Below are 5,893 nucleotides of genomic sequence, written 5' to 3'. Positions count from 1 at the left end.
GCAGCCGCATGGAACAGGGAGATCAGCTCAATGCTTTGCGACCATCTAGAAGGGTGGGATAAGGAGGGTGGGAGGGAGACACAAGAGGGAGGGATGTGAGGATATACGTATGCATATAGCTGATTCACTTTGTTATACAGCAGAAACGAACACCACACTGTAAAGCAATTATACTCCAATAAAGATGTTAAAAAAAAAAAAAGCTGCCTGAAGTCACACAGTAAGTGGCAGAACAAGAGTCTAAACCTATGTCTGCCTAACGCTAAAGCTATTCTGCCACCTTCCTTTGCAATGAGCGAAGGCATTCTGTGCTGCCTGGATCCCACTGGGACCTCAGTTGGCTGTTTCTAAAGGGAGCTGAGGGGCAGCCTCAGAGGCTCTGCTCCGAGCAGGGACCTCTCACCTTCTGCTGCCTGATCGCCCTGGTGACCCTCTTCTCCTGGTGCAGCCGCTCTTCCATGTGCGCCAGGGCCTCCTTCAGCAGCGCCTTTTCTTCGGCCTCTTTGGAGATGTCGTCCTTCAGCTTTGCCACCTGTGACTGGTACATCTGAACCGACACTTTGCTCTGCCTGAGCACACGGGAGAGACAAAGTCTCTTTTCTCCTCAGCTTTCTCACTCACCACCAATGCTCCCGACCTGGGAGATCCTCAGAACACTTCCATATATGCCTGGCTTCGCGGTTTCCTTACAAGTGGGGGGAAGGCTGAAGATGTGGGGACTAGAGGGCAGAATAAATAGCCCATTGGCTGTGGACGTGCAGCATGAAGGGGGCAACGGTTATGCTACCAGCCCCTCCCAATTTCCCAGAGAGGGTGGGGGAACGGATACCACTGAAAATAGGATGGAATTATGAAAAGCACACACATGGTGAAACACCAGACACATTTATAAAAGGTGCACCTTATTCCTTAACAGTAGGGTACTTTAACTGCTGCTTTCTTGCCCAGAGACTTGGGTCCATCAGGCCCTGAGTCACCATCCCGCCTCCCCCCTCCACACCCAGGCCTCTGTCCTCTTGTCCTGGTCCCTACGGGTCTGCAGCTGCCCCGAGGTTTAGCCTGGAGAATGGAGGCCTGGGCCTTTTGCCAGGGACACGGGCCATACTTGAGCTGTTCAATGTCCTTCTCGTATCGTCTCAAAAGCTCTTCTTTTCTCTGCAGCTGGTTCTTGAGTAGGGTGATCTTATCAAACACCAGGTAGAGGTCTCTTTGTCGAAGCTGGTGGACTCTCTCCCTCTCTTTTGGGGAGAGGTGTTTCATGGACACGTGACCTGACATACCTTTGATGTTCATCATAGTCTCGAGGGTTTTGCTCATATCCAAGTACTACGAGAAAGCGTTTCACAGGTAAGAGGCCTGGCCCAAGACCGCTGGTGGCCACTTTGAGGAGGCAAACATCTAATTCTGTTTCATTCATTTTCTGCAGTTGCAGAGAAGAAACACATGCTTTGCAAATGAGTGCATTTGGGGCTTTTAGTATGACTTTCATTTTCCCCCGCATCCATTTACACTATGCCATTTTGAGAACTGGTGGGGGGCGGGGAATGACAACAGATATAAACATTCATTCTTACTACCCAGTCTTCCAAGGAATTGGGCTCTGCAATTTCCAGCCCATGCTGGGATAGGAGATGGGTCTCGTGGAACTACTGTAACAACTAAACATGTATGTGAGGTTGATGTGTAAACTATCTGCAGGGCACGCAGGTTTGGACAGGAGGGGACTGATGCTGGGTATACCTACCAGCTTTTCATTAAGATCTAAAGCCTCAGCCACATCTGTTTTCCATAACTTCTCAGTGGCCATGATGGACCCTGGGCTGGAAAGGCCATTTTGAGGCTGAAATAAAAAAAAAGAAAAAAGTCTCTTGGCATTCCATTATGATTTTCTACATCCAGAAGAATAACCCGAACAATAATGGAAGAACTGGAAAGTTACTAAAGAATAATTTGAGAGAGTTAATTTTTTTAACATCTTTATTGGAGTATAATTGCTTTACAATGGTGTGTTAGTTTCTGCTGTATCAAAAAGTGAATCAGGGCTTCCCTGGTGGCGCAGTGGTTGAGAGTCCGCCTGCCGATGCAGGGGACACGGGTTCGTGCCCCGGTCCGGGAGGATCCCACATGCTGCGGAGCGGCTGGGCCCGTGAGCCATGGCTGCTGAGCCTGCGCGTCCAGAGCCTGTGCTCTGCAGCGGGAGAGGCCACAACAGTGAGAGGCCCGCATACTGCAAAAAAAAAAAAAAAAAAAGTGAATCAGCTATACCTATCCATATATCCCCATATCCCCTGCCTCTTGCGTCTCCCTCCCACCCTCCCTATCTCACCCCTCTAGGTAGACACACAGCAACGACCTGCTCTCCCTGTGCGATGCAGCTGCTTCCCACTAGCTATCTATTTTACCTTTGGTAGCATGTGTGTGTATATATGTCCATGCCAAGAGAGTTGGTTTTAAATCCAGTCTGACTCTGTGAACTGCTTTCTTTATGACTGTGCTCCTACCCCTTCAGCGCACGACTGCCTTTGAAATGATGCATCACTTGTGCCGTTCTTTGGCCACCGTCTCGTCTGTCTTCCCTTTAGGCCAGTGGTTCTCAACCGGGGGTGACTCTGGCCACCCTACCCCCTCCAGGACATTTAGCAATGCCTGGACACATTTGTGGTTGTCATAATTGCTGCTGGCGTCTAGTGGGTGGAGGACAAGGATGCTGCTAAACACCCCACGATGCATAGGGCAGTCTCCCAAACAAAGAGTTACCTGGCTCAAAAAATCAGTACCGCTGATGTTGAGAAGACAAGCTCCAGAAAAATGGGCACCATGCGGCTTTTGCTCACTATCTCCCTCCTTGTGCCTAGCATGGCACCTGGCAACGAGTGGTGCATAGTGGGCATGTTTGTTGAATGAACGAATGAAGGTTAAGTGGAAAATAGCCTCCCTCCTTTTTATTAAAGGAATCTCTTTTCTGTGCAGCAGAAACCATACCCTCACAAAATTTGGCCCAACCTTCTCCTAGCTCTGGAACCTGGTGGGTGGGCATCACTTCAGACCCTTTCCAGAGACAATGCAGATAGTGTTTGCAGCTGCATCTCCCTAAGACCCCAACCAGCCAGCTGGCTGCTGGAAGCCCAACTGACTGCATGGAAAGGCCACCAGACTGAATAGGGGACCTGATCTGAACGACTACAAATAACCATAGTAAGCCTCCTTAAAAAATAAAGTGGCTTTTAATGCTTGCCATGAGCCTCTCTTAGCCCTAGCATTTGTTGGCACTACCTGAAAACCTCTGAGATTAAAAACAAAACAACTGGCGGCACCGCCCAAGTACCCAGGAGGAAGGCACGGGCCCTCCCTGCCTGAGGGATTAGAAGTCTAAAGTGGATGAACACTTAGTGACCATCTTGTTGGAGACCCTCTTCCTACGTGGTATCTGAGACTCAGTGGAAATGTAATTCTCTGTCCAAGGTCACACAAGGCAGCACCAGTGGAACCAGAAGTCTGGGCTCTGGACTTACCATATGTTTCTTCAGTCATTCATCACAGAATTATTGAACACCTACTAGACTAGATGCTGGAGATGTAATGCTATCCACTTATCTCAATACCACGTTTAAAAAACCTATCTTTTGGACCCGGAGGAAGATGGCGGAAGAGTAAGACGCGGAGATCACCTTCCTCCCCACGGATACACCAGAAATACAGCTACACGTGGAACAACTCCTACAGAACACCTACTGAATGCTGGCAGAAGACCCCAGACCTCCCAAAAGGCAAGAAACTCCCCACATACCTGGGTAGGGCAAAGCGGAGAGATTCCCGCACAGAGGATCGGTGCCGAGCGGCACTCACCAGCCCGAGAGGCTTGTCTGCTCGCCCGCCAGGGCAGGCGGCGCTGGAAGCTGAGGCTCGGGCTTCGGTCAGAGCGCAGAGAGAGGACTGGGGCTGGCGGCGAGAACTCAGCCTGAAGGGGGCTAATGTGCCACAGCTAGCCGGCAGGGAGTCCGGGAAAACTCTGGAGCTGCCGAAGAGGCAAGAGACTTTTTCTTCCCTCTTGGTTTCCTGGTGCGCGAGGAGAGGGGATTAAGAGTGCTGCTTAAAGGGGCTCCACAGACGGGCGCGAGTCACGACTGAAAGCGCGGAGCCCAGTGACGGGCGTGGGACGCTGGGGCTGCTGCTGCCGCCACCAAGAAGCCTGTGTGCGAGCGCAGGACACTGTCCACGCCGCCCTTCCGGGAGCCTGTGCAGCCCGCCACTGCCGGGGTCCCGGGATCCAGAGACGGCTTCCCTAGGAGAACGCACGGCGCGCCTCGGGCTGGTGCAACGTCACGCCGAACTCTGCCGCTGCAGGCTCGCCCCGCACTCTGTGCCCCTCTCTCCCGCCCGGCCTGAGTGAGCCAGAGTCCCCAAAGAGGCTGCTCCTTTAACCCTGTCCTGTCTAAGCGAAGAACAGACGCCCTCCGGCGACCTACACGCAGAGGCGGGGCCAAATCCAAAGCTGAGACCCAGGAGCTGTGAGAACAAAGAAGAGAAAGGGAAACCTCTCCCAGCAGCCTCAGAAGCAGCGGATTACAGCTCCACAATCAACTTGATGTACCCTGCATCTGTGGAATACATGAATAGACAACACATCATCGCAAATTGAGGAGCCAGGAGTCAGTGCTGTGCCTCTGAGGTGGGAGAGCCAACTTCAGGACACTGGTCCACAAGAGACCTCCCAGCTCCACATAATATCAAACGGCGAAAATCTTCCAGAGATCTCCATCTCAACACCAGCACCCAGCTTCACTCAACGACCAGCAAGCTACAGTGCTGGACACCCTATGCCAAACAGCTAGCAAGACAGGAACACAACGCCACCCATTAGCAGAGAGGTGGCCTAAAATCATAAAAAGTCCGCAGACACCCCAAAACACACCACCAGACGTGGACCTGCCCACCAGAAAGACAAGATCCAGCCTCATCCACCAGAACACAGGCACTAGTCCCCTCCACCAGGAAGCCTACACAACCCACTAAACCAACCTTAGCCACTGGGGACAGACACCAAAAACAACGGGAACTACGAACCTGCAGCCTGCAAAAATGAGACCCCAAACACAGTAACATAAGCAAAATGAGAAGACAGAAAAACACACAGCAGGAGAAGGAGCAAGATAAAAACCCACCAGACCTAACAAATGAAAAGGTAATAGGCAGTCTACCTGAAAAAGAATTCAGAATAATGATGGTAAAGATGATCCAAGATTCTATTTCCCAGATCCAAAATCTTGGAAATAGAATAGACAAAATGCAAGAAACAGTTAACAAGGACCTAGAAGAACTAAAGATGAATCAAGCATCGATTAAAAACACAATACATGAAATAAAAAATACTCTAGATGGGATCAATAGCAGAATAACTGAGGCAGAAGAACGGATAAGTGAGGTGGAAGATAAAATAGTGGAAATAACTGCTGCAGAGCAAAATAAAGAAAAAAGAATGAAAAGAACAGAGGACAGTCTCAGAGACCTCTGGGACAACATTAAACGCACCAACATTCGAATTCTAGGGGTTCCAGAAGAAGAAGAGAAAAAGAAAGGGACTGAGAAAATATTTGAAGAGATTATAGTTGAAAACTTCCCTAATATGGGAAAGGAAATAGTTAATCAAGTCCAGGAGGCACAGAGAGTCCCATACAGAATAAATCCAAGGAGAAATACGCCAAGACACATATTAATCAAACTGTCAAAAATTAAACACAAAGAAATCATATTAAAAGCAGCAAGGCAAAAACAACAAATAACACACAAGGGAATCCCCGTCAGGATAACAGCTGATCTCTCAGCAGAAACCCTACAAGCCAGAAGGGAGTGGCAGGACATAATTAAAGTGATGAAGGAGAAAAACCTGCAACCA

The 5,893-nt window shown here is 49.8% G+C and overlaps 1 long non-coding RNA gene across 1 annotated transcript; it reads right to left on the bottom strand.

Moving 5' to 3' along the window:
- Positions 1–841: 841 nt before the first annotated feature.
- Positions 842–4,503, bottom strand: LOC308611263. Its single transcript, XR_014014814.1, has 3 exons — positions 3,788–4,503; positions 1,745–2,227; positions 842–1,326 (listed from the first exon to the last, which is right to left on the bottom strand). It is a non-coding gene; the product is annotated as an uncharacterized lncRNA (long non-coding RNA).
- Between the last annotated feature and the right edge of the window lie 1,390 nt (positions 4,504–5,893).

Source organism: Mesoplodon bidens (genome assembly GCF_964165515.1).
Source record: "Mesoplodon bidens genome assembly, contig: HAP1_SCAFFOLD_847, whole genome shotgun sequence".
NCBI lineage: Eukaryota > Metazoa > Chordata > Mammalia > Artiodactyla > Ziphiidae > Mesoplodon > Mesoplodon bidens.
This window is presented reverse-complemented; position numbering and strand designations above follow the sequence as displayed.